Raw genomic sequence first — 20,953 nt, forward strand, 5'->3', positions numbered from 1 at the left:
ACCCACCGGGACGTGGCTTACAGCGAGACGGCAGGTCAGAACGGGGTCAAACTTCACATAAGACCACCATCGCCAGTGCCGCTGCAGTTTATTGTTCACCCACCGCTGCTCTGCCCCCCGACCCACCTCCCCACAGTAGACCATTATTATCTGCTCAGCAACAGACTCTGCTCAAACAGCTGTTCCACTAATGAAAGGCCACAGATGGGTCAGCACTGACAGCAGATCCGGGACCGAACCGCTCTGGCAGAGCCCAACAACCTTTTAGCAGCTCCGCTGGGAGGAGACGGGATTTAAAGGTGATCCCACGCAGTCCTCTTCGGGGCTGCGTTACACCGGAGCCTCCCGCTGAAGTAGCAGGGAAACATAAGAACCATTCCCTTCAGGGGTCGAGTGCAAACCGGATCACGGCACCCACCTGGTTTTGGATGACGAACAAAGCCATTTATCCGCAGTACGGGTCACTAAATTCAGTTGCAGGAAAATAATTCTGCGATAAGAATATAAAACAGGACAAGTTTTATAAGTTAGAAAGCATGTATTTAATGAGACATCTGCTCATTGGTAGCTGCTTAGGAGTAGCGGAGTCCTGGATTTCAAAATCCAGACAGTGTTTTTGAGAAAGCACAGCGATCCTCAGGTATTATTTATTTAGCCATTAATGGTACAATACGATGTGCTGAATGAAGTCAGTTGGACTCCAATTATTTACCCAAAATGTCCCAATATTTAACTTCATTTTGAAACAAACAGTATCTCTGTAGGTACACTGGAAACATTTGTTGCGAGTAGAACTGTTTAAAATGGTTAACAAGAGAGTGGAGGCATCAAAGTCAAGGCCCTGGGGCCGAAAATGGACAGCCAACACTTGTAATGTGGCCCTTTTGAATGCTTATTGTCATAGATGCCGTCCGTCAATTCTAAAACATAAAAGATCATTTAGAAGGATGAAGGCAGTTTGATGACAAAGTGAACAAAAACATTCTGAAGCAATGGACTGATGGAGCAACACAATTTATGTCGACACTGTGACATCAAACATCAGCTGAAGTGAGCTAAACTGAGTGTGCTATATCAACACCAACCCCAGAAAAAGCAGTTTCCTGTTTCTCATGAAGTCATCAGCTTCTAATGCTGTTTATTTTTTGGCCCTTAGTTTCTGCTTAAAAATACTGACCCATGTGTGAGTGGAGTCACCTTTTAAACACTCGGCAACGGCAGTGAGGGTTCAGACATGACTCATGTCTTGATGTGTCGGCCCATTTGAAAAATGGTTTCTGCTTAGACTCAAAGTACAGGAGTCTGTGGCAAATTCAGCTGCTCCCATTTGACCTGATCAGTTTGTGGTCACTGCAGAGGCAGTGCCCAATTCAATTTGAGTTAACAGAACAAAAGCCTAGCTTTTCAAGCAAGTTCAATGCGAAAATATGAAACTCATTTCTCCCATGCAAAGTTATGCAAAGACAAAAAGGCTACAATTTTTAGTATGCTAGCATAAAGGCAACATAGCAATATATGGGTACTTTATTTAGTGTTGTTTACTTCATCTCCATGGTTTTTAAACTGAATCACATGGTAGTTTCAAGTGACACAACTGTTGCTATTCGCCACAATCCCATATTTATAAGTGGCCTCACTCCAGTTGTGACACAGTAACAGATACCACTGAGCCACCCCTGGACTTCACAGTGTCCAAACCCCCCTGTTGAGTTTTGCTCAACAACACAGGTTAACTTTCGAAGATCTGTTGTCCCTTGGTGTTGACGATGACAGATCGCACAGGTCGCGCAGCCAGTCACTTTGCAGGACAGTTTGCTACTGACTGGGTTATTTTGAGTCAATAGCACGACTTAGAATGGATCCCAGTTGCAGTCTTGCTGGCCGCTCCAGTAAGTTTGGACCGACCAGGCTCCCTTTATAGTCAAATGGATGGAAAAGTGTAGGGTCAAGCAAGGAGGAGCTGGGCTCCACGGGTTGCCAGATATTATAGAATGTGAAAGAGGATCCACCCTGGTGTCTCCCAGTGTTAATTCTGGCACAGAAAGGTGTAACCAATAATTCACTCTCTGACGGACTGACACCCCCGACGACGCCGGCTTTCTAATTACTAGTTGCCATGACACTGGGGGACCAAACACGGTGGCGCTATATGGCTAGCTATGCATTTATGATGCTAGAAAAGTACTGCAAACAGACCAGTGCACTTCAGGAAGCCCATCAGAGGTTTAACAGAAAGGTCACATTTGAGAGAAGATGAAACTGTGTCGTGGCTAAGTTGTTTACGTAGCATCTATGCTAATGCAGCATAAGTTATGTTATTGAGAAAGTGCATTTCCATCTGACAAGCATTGAGCCTGAGTTATGAGATGAGTCAATACATGATTCAACATAAAGGAAGATAAAACCCAAAAGAATCTATCAAGCTGAAGTAGACGTTCTTCTAAGCTAGCGGCCACAGAGACGCTAAAGCGTTCAGTGTGTTAGCGAAGCTGGTTATGGCACTGAACTACTAATGTTGAAAAACCTACAGCAATTTCTTTACAGACTCGGCTGTAAGTTGTTCTTCTTCTAACCGCAGAATGGAAACTTGTCATCCCAAAGTTCGATTTCCAAACAATGAGCCATAAATATCAGACTTGCCCTAGGGATTAATAAAGTGTGTGAGGGAAACACAGCAAGAGCATCCATGTTTGCATTCCCACACACCCATTAATGTGAGTCCGAATACCACCTTTTCTGAAGTGTGCTTTCGAGCGTCGCTGCCTGACACGTGAGAACAGCCGCCCGAGGAGTTCAGAGAGAGCAGACGGGCCAGTCTTGTGTCGGACAGGCGACAGTGGCCCTGACGTGTCAACATGCTTTCTCTACAGCTTTCATGTGTGAATAACGGCAGAACACAGCAGCCAAGGTTAAAGGTCAACTAGACGCAAACAAAGTGACCCCGGTGAAACAGATACTGGAGCATGAATGTTGGAATGAACGCCTGTGTTTGACTTTCAGCCTCAGCAGAGAACAATCGATATACTGTGACTGGGTCGACTGTAAGACATTGACTGGAACTGTTGATGATTTGCTCACAGCTTAAAGCGGAATGACAGATGTTCCCACTGTAGCACTGTACTGAAGGTGCTACTAAACAAGCAAGACACCAAAATTATTTCTGGAAATATGAATGCAATAATATCATTCACTGGACTCAAATCACCTCTGTTGTTAGAGGGTGTTTCTAGACATATGCAAATGGTCCGTCACAAAGACACAGGCATGACAACGTCTCATTCAACAGAGAGGATGTGCTGTAGTAACAGCTGTGTCTTCTCATGAAGAGGTGAGGTCGAACTGGCTTTAGGAATGAACCAGATATAAAACAAAAGATTACATCATGTTGTTCCAACTTTTAATTACTTTAAATACTTGAGTCGACTCCTGCTGACTCAGCATGACATGCTATGTACTGCCATGTCGCCTGTATCTTGAATCTGAGCGACATTATTCAACTTTCTATTCTTCTCTATCACCCTGTGCCTTTTTCGCAAACAATTTTCAAGCTACAACCTTTTGAAATAGTGATATCAAAGTGGAGCATTTCTTTAAAAAAATCCTCTGGTGCTTAAAAAAATTTAGAAGCAAGGAAATATAAAATAGTACCTGCCAAATAAAAAAAAAGATTCAAACAAATGTTTTAAGGAGCTCCAATCCGGATTTCTTGCCCACAATGTCAGAAAAACCTGCTCACATTTATTAAAGAGGATATGGCTTTAGCTGGGTTCAAGGCAGTCGATGCCTCCCTGCCAAACTTTAGGATTAGTGAGACTTGTGCACCTGTGTGTGGCCTAAACCAGTGGCCACCTTTTCCACAACTGACTCTCAGCAGAAACTCCTCATGTGGAATAAACCTTTACTGTAAAGGTTTGCTCACTGCACTCAATATAACAATCGACATTTGATCACTGTGGGAACTTGAGAATTACGCTATTAGAGTAAAAAAAAGAACACAAATAACCAAATCAATGTCTCAGAAAAGCCCAAATGTTTGACAGCTTGAACACATTTACAAAACCATGTCTCGCTGTGGGAATTCATGACATCTGCTTCAAACTTGCTGGTGTGGAAAGTACCCTTTTTTTGCATATTCTCATGTTCTTTATTTGTGGATGTTTCCCATTGAATATGAAATACAGCTGTGTCATCGGTACGGTGAGGACTCGAGGAGGTAACAAGTCTCAGCCACCACCAGAGGTGTCAGTCATCATCAGGGGCCTTGGAGGTGTGACGTCAAAGATCTACTCTGCTGAGCTTCTGTTTGGATGTCTGGAAACAGTTTGACATTGTCCTGTTTGTTGCAGGCAGATGTAAACATCTTAACGCATGACATTATTTAGATAAAGATAATTTAAAACTGTTAACCATTCTATGTTTTTCAGCATTGATTTACGTATTTCAACATAAAACATTTTGTTTTTCGTGTGAAAACTGCTAGCATAATTTAAAAATATCAAATCTATTTATTTTTCTACTCAAGAGTATGTTTTTGATTTAAATAATTTTAAGTAATGTCCACATATTTACATTTCAAAGTCAATGTTTTTCTCTATTCAGATGAATATGAATGAACATTACTGGACCGGACTATAAGCCACTACTTTTATCTTGCCGCCTGAACTTATATGACGTGGCTAATATATGGATATATACAGGCTAAAGAGCCTCATGCTGCCAAAATATTGAGCCTGTCACATCAAACCATGAAATCACAGGGTGTTTTATTGACCTTATATTGCTCAAAATGGGGTGTTTTTGCCCATGTGTCCGCAGCTCCGCCCACAGTGCCGATCTCCTGGAGGAGTGGAGATGAGAAGAAGCAGCTGAGACCGGCTGTGGTGTCAGAACTTCGGATTTTGAGAGTTTAATGTCAATAAATGTTGTGAGGAGTTCACAATTCAAGTTCAGAATGTTGCCTAGTCTGTTTCAAGAGTCAGTTTCCATGCTGGACCCTGTTTTCAAAACTAGTTTACAAGTGATTCTCATTTCATTGTCATTCGCATTTTTAACCACCACTGACCTTCCTACGGCGCAGACAGCACCTCTGCACCCGCGGCTTATAGACCGGTGCAGCATATCTAAGCACTTTATAGTCTGGAATTTACGGTAATTATTTTTGTCAAAAAACACTGCAAAAACAGACAAGTTCTTTGAACAGCTAATCATCAAACAAGGATAAGAAAAACGTTACAGGTTTTGTTATTTCAGCTGGAGTTTCCTTCCGCTTCTGCAGTTTGCATTAGAAATATAAACAAATATAACATTCCTTTTCTGTTCCAGGAAATTTCACCTTAAAATTATACAGCTTCCTAAACGCCCAGTGAGCGGATGGTCTGAAGTTGAAATGTACCATGGTGATGGCATGAAATAGCATGGGAATTGTGCGTGAGGAAGTAACCTAATCGTAAAGTGTGTTTCCATAGAAACATCACACAGAGCTGCACAGCAGGATTCTGACCTGCAGTCATTTATTCTCTCCTGTCAGCACCACTTCCTACTGTCATCTCAGATTCTCCTGCTGAAGGAGTCTCGTCGGTGTTGTAGCAGCTGACCCGAAAGAAGACGACAGTCCTCCTCCCTTTTCCTGCGTATTTCCAGCCTCTATTTTCCAATATGAGATTGTATCACGTTGCCTTTCGCTAATGGGTCCGAAATTCTTCAGTGCAAATATTGTTGCTGACTTTGTGGCATCGCATCAAAAGTTGCGTGACCCATCGTGACCTTGTTGGTGCTGTTGCTAAACCAAACAGTGCCAGAACGGGCAGGGAACATCACGTTCCCCAAAGACAATGCGAAAAAGACACCGAATGCTTTGGCATCAGTTTACGTCGGTTGCGCAAGTCCTTCAGAAGTTCTCAGTGGGAAACAATTGAAGTACTTCAGGTAAAACTCACACAAGCGTGTTGCACGAACATAAAAGCTTCTGCCAGAAGGCTCCGGGTATCTGTTAAATTCGCCTCCATGACAACCAGCTATGACGCATCTTTACATGTTGTGTAGAAGAAAACAGACCTTGATCTGGATTAAAGATCCAACATCCAGTGATGGGATTATGAGGCTTCATGAAACTGTGTCATCCTTTTCAGTGCACACTAAATGGCACCATCTGCTCTAAAGTCTTTGGCTTCAAAGAACCATCTCAATGAAACCTTGCATCATTTTTAAACCAAGAGTGCCACCTACAGAGACCTGAAAATGAGGACACTGTTTCATGAAGCGTCACAAGCACATCACTACCGACATACAACTCAGAGGAGTGATACTGAGCCGGTCCATGTTAGTTGGCAACAACACAGATCAGATGCCCGAGCCACCTCAGCTGGTTCCTCTCGATGTGGAGGAGCAGCGGCTCCACCCCGAGCTCCTCCCGGATGACCGAACTCCTCACCCTATCTCTAAGGGTGCGCCCAGCCACCCTGCGGAGGAAACTCATCTCAGCCGCTTGTATCTGCGATCTCATCCTTTCGGTCATGACCCAAAGCTCGTGACCATAGGTGCGGGTGGGAACGTAGATCGATCGGTAAATCGAGAGCTTCGCCTTGAGACTCAGCTCCCTCTTCACCACGACGGTCCGATACAGCGACCGCATCACTGCTGCCGCTGCACCAACCCGTCTATCAATCATGCTTTCAATGAATGAATAAAAAGAAACCATTATGTTTGTGTTCATCTGGGCATGTACAGTACTAACATACTGTGTGTTTTACAAGGGCATCAAACTCAAGAAGAAAGTGACAATAGCCAATACCACGACTACAAGCAGGGAAAATGACGAATGACAACATAAGAGTGAGACCAGAAAGAACTAGCAGAAGAATCGTTTTCTTTCTGCGTGAAAGGTAAATCCTTTAGAGTGAGGAAACAAAAAAAACAAATGAAGCTACAGTTCTCTAAACTCATGCTCTGTTAACTTTTACTTCCTCAAACCACATGGGTTCCTGTGGAACATCACTGATATAATCAATTTCACCTGCATTCATATTCATGCTGAGACTGCTAAAACCCCCTGGGGCTGTTCTCAGTGAACTGCCAGTATCTGTTCTCACAGCTTTTCCTGTAACCATCCACTCCAGCGACCGCATCTTTGAATATATAAGAAAATCTTCAGCGGCTGCTGATTCATGTGAGTCTGATACTTTTTTTATGAGGCACGATTAATACTCACCGTTGTTGATACTATACTTCGCTCCACATGAGCCATAGTTTTCTCCTGAAGCATCAGGTACAGACCAACGCCCAAGTTGTGTTCGATGTCCACCATTTGGTAGAGATTATTGAAGCACAACAAGGCCTCATGTGAATCAAATTATACTCCCAAAGACAAAAATGATAATGAAAAAAAATAAAAAAAACAAGGAAGGAAGCTGAAGACCAAAATCGAAGCAGAAAATGATTTTACAAGGCACATTGAGTTCTCAAACATTTCTTATAGTTAGAATGGTGCTTGTTTATTGTGTTAATTGTTGTGAATGGGTGAAAGCGTGTGAGTGTCTACTGTTTTTGCCAATTGTGGAAAAACAAAACAAGTTCTGTCCATGTGTTCTTCATCTGCTGTACGAGAACTGAGCAGTGTTAAAATAGCCAGATGACAGTGGGGATTTAAAGACTCACTGGCAGGGCATAGTAAAGGTTAGGTTCACAACAAGCTCCATGAAAAGGAAACCATCATCTCTGTGTAATCCTCGTGTAGATTCTGCATTGTGAAACTTAGTTTTAGTGACATCCAGGGAGTTTTCAAAAGGTCAGGCCAACATCTTTCAAGATATTTTCCTTATGTTCAGAACACTCTGTGGTGTGGGAAAATATAAATATCTAGCTGGCGACGTACTGTTTGGTTCACTCTGCTTTATATAAGTATTTAGGTATAATAAGTAAGTAAAAAGTAATAAGTATTTTTTCTGATAACTTTGTTTTCATTATGATGTTTAATCCTTTACTTCACCTTTTTCTTCTTTATTTTTATTTTCATTTTAGTTGGTGGGTAATTGGATTCCATAAACACCTGGCTGACACCAGAAACCAAGCAACATGATCCCTCAACTTACTTTTATTATTCAACGATTCATCTTTGAAAAGAAATAAATCAATAAATTGTTGGTTTTCTCGCAGCTTGAGATCTGTCTGACACTCCCATCACCTACTCGCCATATCCATTCCTGGCCACTGTTCGGTCTTTCCCTTTTACTCTGACCTTCCTGGTTTTCCAGTGGCCTGCCTGCCTGAATCATGACTCCTGTCCCAGACCTCTTGACCCCGTCCTCTGCCTCGTCTCTGTTTGCCTGGTTTGGACTTTGACTCACTGACCTTCTTCCCTCTGACCTGTAATCTGAGACTTGTATTTTCCCCTGAACTTGCCCGGTCTTGTGGTTGTGGTTTTGACGTGTGCTTGGGATCACTTCATCTGCTGGATCGCGACAGAGCGAGACCTTTAAGGTTTTTTGAGCCCATGTGTTGACAAGAAAATTCAGGTTTTTCGCATGTCAATTTGCATCTTCCCAAGGAGCTGCATGGTTTGGTGGCTAGGCGATTCCCCACTTCCCCGTTGCAAATGTCGAGCGAATTGACACAGTCAGAGTCAACAAACTGGGCTGAGCTTAGCATCACACTCCTCAGCATCACCAAGCATTAGCAACATAACTGAGACATAATTTAGTGAACAAATTTCAGCGCTTATTATTGAATCGCACATCACCATTACATTCAAAATGACTTAACTCATTTATCAGACATGACTTCAAATTCAAAACACATTCATCAGCATTGAGATTAAAGGGAACAAGTACAGTAAACACCACACTTTTCATAAGTCTCATAACCTTCTGAACTTGTTTTCATTTCATCATCAGAAGCTTTACAGTTGTTTATGACAGGAACAATCTCTACATACCCGACGGGTCCACATTGGTGTACGATGTCACCAAGGCTATTCTCAAAAGCTAAAAAGCTACACTGAGCTCTGCAGCCTTGGGTGTCATTTTGACAGACAGATCACTCTGTGCCCTTCTTCTTGAGCAAAGTGTGCATCCCTCCTACATTTGGAAAAAAAAAAATCTGAGTTGCTGACACACAAGAGAGAGAACACGTGCAATGACATGACTGCTGTTTGCATTAGCACAGCTTGCGCAGGAGCGCGGTGAGCATCTGTCTGAGAGGAAAAAAGGGGAAATACCACTTATCCGAAAACTGGCTTTGAACCAAAAGCCACAGGGAAAGAAAAAGTGGATCCAGCATCAGTGAGCCCTGCAGAGACGTCTTGAAACACTGAGTGGAACAGTGGTTCTATTCAAGCCATTTTCCCTGGCAGCAGCCTGAATGGCTTCAGAAATCTTTTCATTTCAATGTCGAAATCGGACAGGAGGACAGAAAGGAAAAATTTCCCACAACCATTATAGGGATCTGACGGGCTTTGTAGTGAAATGCAACAAAAGCTTCTTCATCCAGTCAATACGTTAAAAAAAGGACCAAGTTGACACGACTGTCATTTTTTCCAATTGGAGTCGGAAGTGAGAGAACTGGAATCATTTCCCCTCCAGCACTGACTTGACTGTGGGCACTAGAAATTTCCTGACAGTCACTTTTGAAAAAATACATTTGTCTTCCAGAGTCAACTCATTTAAGACTTGTTAAGTCGAGTAAACCGTGGAAAGTTTAAGTTGGCAGCAAGATTGACTTATGGCCACAAAGTCCCTAAATTGTCTGTGCGTGACAATTTTGCATCACCAAAAAAAGGCTGGACAAAATAAAAGTTTGCAAGAAGACAATATTGAATAACAAAGAACTTGCCAGCACACAACCATAAGCTTCACTTAGCCTTGTCCGTTGTTGTTGCAACAAAACAAAATGGTAGACCTCACCTTTAGTCTGTTGATCCATCAAGGACCACAACAACATTCAAAGTCATTCTAGTCTCACAGTTTTTGACCAGGGATGTCCGATAATATCGGTTGGTTATTATCGGCCTGACATTAGCACAATTTTGTAGTTATTTTAATTATTTGTATCAAGTTTTACCCTAATAATGAAAACCGATATTGCCAAGTGTATTGAAAAAGTTGAGCTGTGCAGCTGTGCTCTTGCTTTTAACATACAGGCTTCACATTAGCAATAATGAATGTCTAGCTTTGATGACAGCAGGTATGATGTGGCCTGAAATGCAAGTATCACTATCATTTTTTAATCGGATTCTGGAATCAAGTATATCGGTACATCAGATATCGGCAAAATGTCGATATCAGACATCCCTATTTTCGAAGGACATACATGAATCATTTACTATTTCAGATTCTGATTCTTATCTTTTGGAAAATAAAGTGAAGACAGATATATAAAATCCACATAATCCTTAATGTAACATTTTTTTGTTTTTTGTTTAAATGATTGCAAATATCTGTCATATATATTATGCAACAAAAGCAATGAGAAGAAGACGGTAACTGATGTGATGTTACACCAGGGATGCGACATTGTGAGTAAAAGAGGTGTATGTTTGATTGTTAATAGAGATGGAACCGTTCACTACTTATATACCTTTGTGCCTCATTTCTAAGGATGTTGACATATAAGTCTTTGCATATTTTTATTATTTATTTTTCACTTTCTGGGGATCCTCAGGGTACAACTCTGTGACCAATATTGCTTTACATCCACTTGTTTTCGATCGCGGCATCAACACCATAGATCTCCTGTTTGTATTAGAAGCGCTAAGCAGAAGAAATGTCTCAATGTCGTTCCTATTCAGACTTTTTTTCCCGGCAAATTCATGGTCATCATTGCTGATTTTTTTCCGAGCCAATGATCAAAAAGTTTCAAATTGTATAAAGTCTGCTAAATAATAAACACAGATTGCTAATTTCTTGATTTATGTCAACAGGTTTAAAAAAAAATCTCATTACTCCAGTAAGTTAGTGATGAGCCAGTTGATGTTGCCAGGTTATTAAACACCTTACCTCATACTGTATTTGCGCATCACATTTTCCAACAACAGGTTCAGGACTGAATATGGTAAATAACCCGTACAAGGTTCCATCTTGTAAACATGGTCAGGACTTTCTGAAGTCATGGAGAATAAAATAACCCTTTCCCTTAAGCTCGAACAAATGAAGCTCTTTGTGCAGATGTTCTTCAGTGTTCAACAACCTCATTTGCAACTAAGCTTTCAGCACTCTTTTAAGCTCAAAGAAGACCATGTAGGACAAAATTCTGTCCGCATTGTTTATTCTCAGTCTTGTTTTTAATTTTCCACAAAGCAGACAAAAAATTGTCAGAGGGGGAAACGGTCAGTTCCCCTGTGGTGACAAAACCTAGCTAGAGGGAATTGCAGTCAACAAATCCATCCAGGCGAAACTGAAGTCTCTTCTGTGGTTCTTGTGACAAATTGTACAGCAGACTTTCTCATCCTAAATTGCACTGCATGCAAAGTTAGAGCTGAAGCCGTCTGACCAGCTGGTTGCTGGATTTTATTAGAGAACTCGCAGCTTCGCCACCTTCACTACTCTCAACTCACTTGTGCCCCAAATCTAAGGCACTGTTTGAGGTCACAAATAAAGCCACGTGCCACTGACTGCAACAAAACATCTCAACATATGCGAAGCTCATCAATAATTGAAGAAACACCGTGCTACTTTTCATTTGCATTTCTTCATAAAGCAGCATCTGAAGTCTCCTGAAAGAAACCTCAGCTTGTCGGAGAGCCACATCCAACAAGGACATTGCCAAGGTAAATGGAACAGCAACACTGCAGTGTATTAACCAGGACAGAAACATGTGCTTGCGCTGACACATTTCAAGGCAAATTAGAATATTTAAAGTATTATTTCTGTATTTAAAAAGTGACTGGCCGTGGCTTCTTACGCCCAGTTGGGAAAATATCCGTTGTAAATGGTGTTTGAGGTTGGACCTGGGAGTGGGAAGTTGTTTGTCATTGACAAGACTGTTCTGTGGTTGACCATATATTTTCACCAAGTTATGTTTTGCTTCTGTGAAATTTAGAAAATAGGATTGTAGCTACCAGAAAGCAGTGGCAAACCAACACTTTAACTTAACAAATCTACAAATTTACAGTTTACGAATACATTTAGTTGTGTTCCGTTGCAACACATCCTCACTCCCATGGCGTAATACAATATATTGCTGTGGACTTTTGCGTTCTATATTGACGCCAAAGGCAGCCTTTTGTGTTACATTTTGACGCATTGGGTTTCAGTTGAAGCACATGCTGTGCCTTCTGCGGCATATCCTGACACTGTGGGCAGCGCAATGAGAAAAAAAGACAAGGTTGGGATACGGTAAGGCATGGGATGCCCAATAGGAACGCATTTAAATGGCTGTGCTTCTGTGTTTCAGTAAGGGTGGACGTCAGTAAGATGCCGAGCAACGTAAAGAAACTGACTTTCAATGTAATTGAGTGAAGAGCTTCCCCATCTGCAACCGTGCAATGTTTCCCCCGACGTCACCATGCAACACGGAGGGCTGCCTTTGTCCTCAGTACAGGACGCAAAAGTCCACTTTCCCAATGTGAGTGTATTACACCATGGGAATGAGGATGGGTTGTTCATTCATATCAGCCTAAGTAAATGCTATTTCAAACGCTGCCCTTCATCAGCTTCAATGGGACAAAAATAACAATGAGGTCTGTTGCATTTAAAAATGTGGGATTGCAACATTGGCGTCCATTTGCAAAGACGCCATAAAACATGACTTAATTGACATTGTAATAACGACTGAATGAGTCTTTCATTGACGTAATAAACAGACTCAGGTCAACCAGTTCATGAGATCTTTCGAGTTTAACGCAGTGCTTTAGTTCTGCTCCCATTAAAAGCCATTCTTCTATAACTGATACGTCCATGTGGTCTCAATCTGATGTGTGCTGGCAGGCACGACATGGAGCATACTCTGTGGGTACTCAGGCCCCGGAACACCCACGGCACTGGCTCCTACGATTTCCCTAAAACAGAGCTTCTATCAAGCAGAGCAAACTTCTGACCGCGGAGATGAGGTCTGTGCAGCAAATCTAAAACAACCCACACCATCAAACAATGGGAGCTATCTTCTCGTGTTTCCCGGGATTTCACACACAAACAAGAGGATCAAATTCAGTATTGTCTTAGTTTATGCGGTAGGAAACTAGACGGATTCCTGATGCACAAGTGTTGACGCTTTTCTTTTTTTTCTTTCAACCAAAAGTGAGTCACTGTGGTGTTCCAAAGACATTCCTCTCTTACCCTCCATTTCCTGAATGGTAGTTTTTCCTATAAGTTGAATGCCTTTTTGTCAATGCTTATTGTTTGCAGAGACCTTTTACTTACTCAGCTTTATGAAAGTTTATTTCCAATGTTTGGTTCAGGAGCAGTTCTAATTGATATGAAACCCTGCAGCCTGCATCTGGCTTTACTTAAACAGCGCTTTGATTTATTCTCATTACAAATGCAGCTGCTGTTGACTCTGTATATTACATAATATAGCACTAAATATAGCTCTGAAACACTGCTAACTATGCTATAGCATTAGCAATAATTTGGGAAACCAAACAATGTCCTATTTAGAAGATGAATAAGTAACATTATCGATGATTAAAGATTACAAAGTTACTAAGAATACTTTGAATTTCTTTACTTAGATGAATTACAGTAGTTCACACATAAATGCAAAACAAATCAGGACATTTTGCCTTTTAGCTCCTTAGCTAGCTTTACATAGGACAAGTTAGAAAGAGTGGAAAAACTATTAAGTTCTAAAACAATACAAATATATTAGAACTGACATACAGTCAATAAAAGTCAGCACACCTACCAATATTACAGTAAATATTTGAACAAAGGTCTCAATAGCCTTTTCACTTTCTGTGACCTGGACTCTTGCTGTCAGGAAAACGTGGTCGCTCTGCCAAGTTTTTAATGAAGTGGCAAGTTCTGCGATCGTATATTAACTATTACAACAGCTCAACCGACAGTGAAAATAAGGTACCATTAAATGAACATGCAAGTCATCTCGGATGACAGGAATGCTATGTGAAGGTGTTTTTTTTTTTATGGTGGAAACCATAACCATTTCTTTTGCAGCATGTGTCCTGTTTATGTTCTCATCTTACAAGTGATTCATTGGACTGAAAGTGAAACTGTTGACAGCCTGGACGTCGGACTGACAGGTTCTTAAAGATTGTGGCAGCCAGTGTTTGGTGAAAACTGCAATATATTTACCTGCAACGCAGCACCAACGGCTCGTGCTATGATTGCGTAAAAAGGCTTGACTCAATTTGAAAAAGTGGCGTTGACTCCCAGCACACGCTTAAACAACTTCGAACTTTGAGATTGATAGTCAGCTCGCTCCTTTTTTATTGATGTAACCGATAACAGGAAAAGTCTCCAGTAGACAGGAGCAAGCTCAGCTGTCCTCAATAATAAAAAAAAAAGGATCCCTCGGGCTCCTGGCTCCGAGAGAAATGTTTCCTCTGAGCTTTAGTCGATGCAGCCACCATGAAGATGATGTTTTTTGGTGTGTTTCAACATAAATGTGATGATTTTGTTGCCACGTATCCTGCTGTCCATTTATCAATTGTTTATTATTTGGTCCTGTCTGTTGATTTTTTTATGTCATGCCATCCAGGTCTGAGAGAACAGATATTTCATCCATGCTATATGACTTGTACTGTAGCATAGTTGACAATAAAGTTACCTACCTACCTACCTAAATGTAACAATCCATTGACATATGGAAGAGTGAATAAGACTATGGAAAGATGAAGCTGTAAGTCACCAGCTAAAAACTCTCTATGGGACGGCAGTGGTTTCAAGTCAATGGGGGATGCTTTGCTGTAGGTGGTACACAAACCCATGTGAGGGAGTAGCTGTGACTAAATTGGTATCTTTAATGCCACTTAGGTGGCAACAGATTGGAAAGTCCCTTGAGCCAATGCCCAAAAAACTGTTGAGCAAAATGGTCTAGTTTCCAGCTGAGTTGAGTTTGTTGTAGATATAAGAGAAAATATCACACTCACTCTTTTGTTCTGTATGGCGTCCCAAATAGTACGGAGCACAGCGTATAATCTCAATATTGTGAGGGAAACAAGAGAGTTTGGTGCAGGATAAGTAGAAGGAGACGCTAGTCTGTCTGAAACAAATAAAAACAGCAAGTAGTTCAACACTGGAATGAGAATCTGTGGTGATTTCATTAGCTGCAATTGGCTTTAATTGAGTTTAAGTGGAGAAACCAGTCGGATGCTCAGTCTCAGCAAAGCATTAACAGAAAACTTGTGACGCATTCAGGGGATAAATCACGCTGTTTTTTGGGGTGACGGTGACTGAGGTGTTCTGAGTGGGTCGGCCAATAATCAGAGGGCAGGCGGTAGGCAAGACGCCTTGTGTATAGTGTAGTTCGGCACACAATGGCCGCCACACTTCCGTCACTCTGCAGCAGAGCAGCTGCGGCTACAGACATAACTTTTCGCTGCTGGCGTAACTGTGGCATGAAGGGCGTCTGCAAAGCACTTTGGGTGTCCTGACAAGCTGAAAACATTTTAGGGTAACATATATTGACTATTTATATCTACAATAAATGTGTATTTACGGTTAAATACTTGGCAATTATTTAACTATTACTTCCCAAGTTCCTCATTGTGGGAAGAATAACATCAGTTGAATCTAGTTATGTTGTTTTGTGTGAACTTTTGTTGGCTATTCCAGGGTAAAACCTATAGTTTAGTAAATTCAATACTTTAGAATGATTAATTACTAGCGACTAAGCACATGAATAAGTAGTTTATTCAGGGTAACAAATATTCGCTAAGCTACAGTATGACTGAAAAAAACATTCTAGAGAATGTGAGCCATTCTTATTATTTATATATTTTCCGATAACCATGAGAAGGATGGAAAAATAGACTTGATCTGAACTTGTGAAAAGATGGGGACACGTCTTTAGTCTGGAAAGAATGTCTTCAGATGCCTTGATGAGGTGTTGTGTGGCCTCTGACCCCAATGTAGTTGACTTGCCGGCCATTTATTAGCACACATTGGCAGTGCACTGCACTTCAGCCACCTGCTGCGCCTGCCTGCTGCGTCGACACACCGAATGAAGCTGTCATAAATCTAAGCGCGACTTCAGGCTCGCCTCAACCCTAGTGTCAACAGTTGCCACACAGCCGTAGCGCTTCACGGAGGGCCAGGCAAAGAGTTGCTTTGCGAAAATCCCCACCTCCCTTATGTTTCTGAGTCATCAAATCTCAACTCCGGCATAAATGAAGCCCCCAATGACAAGTCGACTATTAGCTGTAACTCCAACTGGCCCAGCTGTTCGTCAGAGCTCCGCACAAAGTTCTTTTATCATGACACTGCTGTGCTGCATCCTACGTGGGCGCTATTTAAAGAGGATCTGCTGGCACGAACGCTACGTAGGGACTTAAGAAGCCAAGACAGAAGAATCCTCTTGAGGGTAAACTGATCATTGGTTCTAAAGGGGAGGGCTTTAGTTTGATTATTTGTTGGAAGCTTTAATAGAAGCGATAAGGAAAGTCGAAGTGGCAGCTTGCTGGTGCGAAATGTAGAAGCTGAACAGACAACTGTGAAATATTAATGATAGCGGGTGTTACAGTATGTGACATTGGAAAAAATAATCTGAATCGAATGACTAAAAAAGGTGCTTCACTTTCACCGTCTGAGACAAACAATTGAAAGTTATGGACAATTTGAAGTCACATTCATTGGCATTTTTTAATAAATTAAATAGTCTGAACACCTGCAATTGCCTTTAAAAACAGCCTCAATTATCATACAAATAACTGTGAACACATCATAGCTGAAACTCACTGCGCTGGAGGAAAATATGTCTCATGACTTAATTCTTCAGAAACAAAAGACAACTAGTTGATTTCATTTTAGGTTCTATTTTGGAGCTGGTAGCTCGGAGACTGGATTCTTCAGTGGGACAGTGGAATGACACTGAATTTTCGTGGTTAATAGGGCAGTTGCACATGTATAAATCCTTTCTGCCAGCTGCGACGCTTCAGTTACATACGATATGTGCTTAAGTTGAGGAGAAAATAATCTTGTAAAGCCTGAGTAAATCCCAGAACTGGCGACTGGGAGTCCTGAAGAAGGAGGAAGGTTTTCCGTGTCTGACATGTGCTTCCAATGCAAAATGTATCTGAGCAGCACAGTGATCTCTTTGTTTCATGTGACGTTTATTTGAGAGAGTAACGTGATCATGATGATAGAAGCGGACGAAAAAACCTAATAGGAGGATTTGTGGATCCAATATACGAGACTGCCTTGGACTCATGTCTTGGTTTTTCAGTTATTACCAGATATACTGCTTAAATATTGGAAAATCCAAAGGCAGTTAAGGTCCCGCCACTAAAAAGTGGCGCAATATGAGGGTTAAGGTTTAGATAGTAGATGAAAAGATTCTGACTGGTTCACGCCGACCAATCCAATGCTTTGACTATATGTACACCGTTGTCACCGATTGGAACAACAGCTCCTGCCAGGGACAAGGACCGCTGTGATTCCGTGGAATGGCTTCAGTTTGCTGTCAATTACCATGGCACCATATTCATAGGTGCTGATCTATATCTTTGCGCCTTCACACTCTTGCCATTGCCATCAACAGCACATCATCAGCAAAAAGTAGAGATGTAATCTTCTGGCTGCGCAATAGTAAATAGCTCCCTCTTACTATATCGGGTGTTTGTGGCTGTCAGGGCAGATCAACCCCGGACTGAAAGTGCTGCCTCTGAACACGGAAAGCTGCGACTAAGAATTAACCAAAGTCTTTTTGGAGCTATTGTGCAGACCTGTGCTCATGTTGGCTGATATTTTAGTGTTCTTTATTATGGTTCACAAACATTTTTAAACAATGAGTAACATGAGTTACATTATAACAAAGTGTGCAGCGTCTATAGGTTTATTAACTGAAGTATTTATTTTATTTGTAGTCGATGATAAGGATGGTGATGTAGTTGCACCAGAAACCTTCCTGCGTCGGCAGGAATGTGAGTCCACAAGCATATGAAGATAGTTTTATTCAAAGACGACGAAGCTAATTTGCGAAACTTAGACAGATGTTATTAGAACGTGCAAATCATTACGCAAACTGAGCAGATATTAAAACGTGACTAGGCAAGTGCCTCTCAGTGGCTTGTTTCTACGGGACGATCTTGTTCACCAGCTCCATCTTAGATTCCCACCAAACTCCATTTGCTGACACGGTTTCTTGGGCGACTCTGAGATAGGAGAAACATGGAGAAGGTGATAATGTGCTCTGAACAGGGGTCATGAAACACTCCGGAGGCGCCCTCAGCTGTCTTGCCAGGATGTTCATCCTCACACACCCCAGTGGTGTCGCTGTCATGACAACGGAGAGGACAAGAGGGTCATCTGTCTTCATATTTTGAGTGGTGTCCGATATCGTGACGTTCAAGGTGACGAAGGTTGGGGACGCTGCAGATGCAGGAGGCATGCTGGGAGTCTTTTCACTTTCAGGGGCACAGGAGCAATTTTAAAGTGAGAATCCTGACACTAAATAAACAGGCAAAATGTAAATATATCAAAACACAAGGGAAATAATTCATTCAATTTGATCGACCTGATTTACCTTCAGTATTTTAAAGGTTAGTCAGGCTGACGGATTTGTTGATTTCAACATCATACACCCACAAAAGCTAAGAAAAATAATCAACCCCATTTGGTCGAGAAAAGCGCTTGCCCTGAAATAAACTGCAGAATTTCAGCTATTAGTCAGGATTTGGTTCTTTACGAGAACAAACCACATCCAGATGGAACTGGCATGAAGTCTTGTTTGTTTCTGGCTGGCAATAACTCCCTTGCCAAATGCAGTCATTGAACTTCATTTTCTATATTAGCCGCGTATATATGAGGTCCATTACAGGGTGACTGAGGGAAAATGTCAGAGAACGCTGTTGCATCAAGCGGCCTGAGACCTGTTTCGGTCAATTACACCCGAGAGGATTTCATGTCGGTTAATAGAAGAGATGTTCAAGCCATGTTTCAAAAGTTGCCAGTAAGCGGACAGACATCTTCAACAGGTGGCGAGGATTTAAAGCAGGAGGGGGGCGAACCCTTTTATCTTGGCAAAGAGAGAGAGAGAAAGTGGTGTCGGAAGGATCGCCCAAAATAAACCGCCGGGTGTTTGGGGTGGTGATGATGCCACGCAAAGCCAACAGGCCGGAGGGAGATTGATGAGCCAAGGGCCACAGGGCAAATCGCAGGGGTGAAATAGGGTCAAACTAAGTCGGAGTTTGAGCAAACATAGTCTCAAGGTTATAAGAGTTTGACTTATTTGAGGAGTATTTATAGTGCATATATATATATATATATTGAGGAGTATATATATATATATATATATATATATATATATTGTATTTGACTTGGAAAAATAGACAATTATCTCACTCAAAAGAGGTTAAATCTGATTCTCTTTTGACGCTTTTCAACCACCAATGGAGCACACGGAATCATGGAATGGATATTGGACAACTGCTCCCAGCCTTTACCGCATTTGCCTGAAAAAACCAAACACAATGAGGTTCTACTAAGCTCCTAGCAGCAACAATGATTTTCTCACGTAATTTCCAGGGTACCTCAAGAGGTTTAGTTTCAATTGTGGGAGTAACAACACAAACAACAGGGCTACATGTAACAGTGTTCTATTGTACAGTGTGACGCTGTCTGGGAGAGCTGAGGTCTTGGCAGCACCACCTCCATGTGCCACAGAAACAAGCCTCGTAAAGCACCTAAAGTGGTCAGCACTAACTTCACCAAACGTGTAAAGCGCTTGTACAGCAGAAGCTTAGAGGAAGTTCTCAAGTCCCGCTCCAACAATGCATGAGCACCTTTCCCTGTAGCAAAAAAAGACATTATTATTGAATTGAAATTGATATTGTAGCAGTGAAGAGGTTGCATCTTCAGTCTGGCTCAGAGAATCTAGCAACCACCATGCCAGGGTTTGTAGTTTGGATAAAGGGAAGTTTGGAAAATAGAGTCTGGAAATCGTAACTCAGCAACCCAGCAACAGATCAGCAGTCAAATTAAATAGAAAAAAAAGGAAAGCGGTGGAAAATGTTCTGAAGTGATATGACTCAGAAGTGTTCCAAGTAGTAGACTAGTCTGTGGACTAGATGAGATGAGTCAGTCATGACTTGGAGTCATGAGGGAATTGCTTTGTCAGTCACTTCAATGCAGAGTTAACCAGTCCCAGTCTACTTGGGGGGGTGGAAAGGCACAGTCTCCCAGTAGCCGCTGACTTCTTTCCGTTCTTCAATGATGTCATGTGTGATCAGGTCAAAGTCAGAGAACACGGGTTGTGAATGGTGAGATGAATTAGTTCAAGGAAGCCCGTCTTACGAGTACAATAAATTAGTACAATAAAAACCGGAGGAATGTTGTTTGGTCTCATGTACAGTTGTGAAAGAAGGGAAGTGATTCCAACACATTCAGCTGGAAGGAACCTCACGCTGCACCCAGTTACACAAGCATGTTGCATAGGCACCTTATTATAAGTCTTACCTGTGTTTAGCAATGTTGACATGCAAATTGTGTCGGTAAAGCCACTGAAAAAGATGTCAAAGATCATAATGAAATTTTCATCTGAACATTGTTCCACAGAGAGCTGCCACACGGTGATGCGTTCAGGAAAACATGGCTTGAAACAGCAGCATATTACAACTTCCATGTGGTGAAGTTGTTCTATGCTGCTTTGTTTCAAGGCCACTAAAGAACATTGCTCTCATTAAAAAGATTAAGAGTGAGCTTCAAATGTCGCACGATGACGTCACATTATTATGTCACAGTCCAACTATTTAAAGGTCGTATTTAGGGGAAATGACTGGTTTGGCTCAGCGCACCCTCCGAGTGATTCGCTAGGATTGTCAATGTTATTAAAAGCAGGATGAGAGCAC

This window comes from Synchiropus splendidus, chromosome 12, assembly GCF_027744825.2.
Source record: "Synchiropus splendidus isolate RoL2022-P1 chromosome 12, RoL_Sspl_1.0, whole genome shotgun sequence".
In the NCBI taxonomy this organism is placed as follows: Eukaryota; Metazoa; Chordata; class Actinopteri; order Syngnathiformes; family Callionymidae; genus Synchiropus; species Synchiropus splendidus.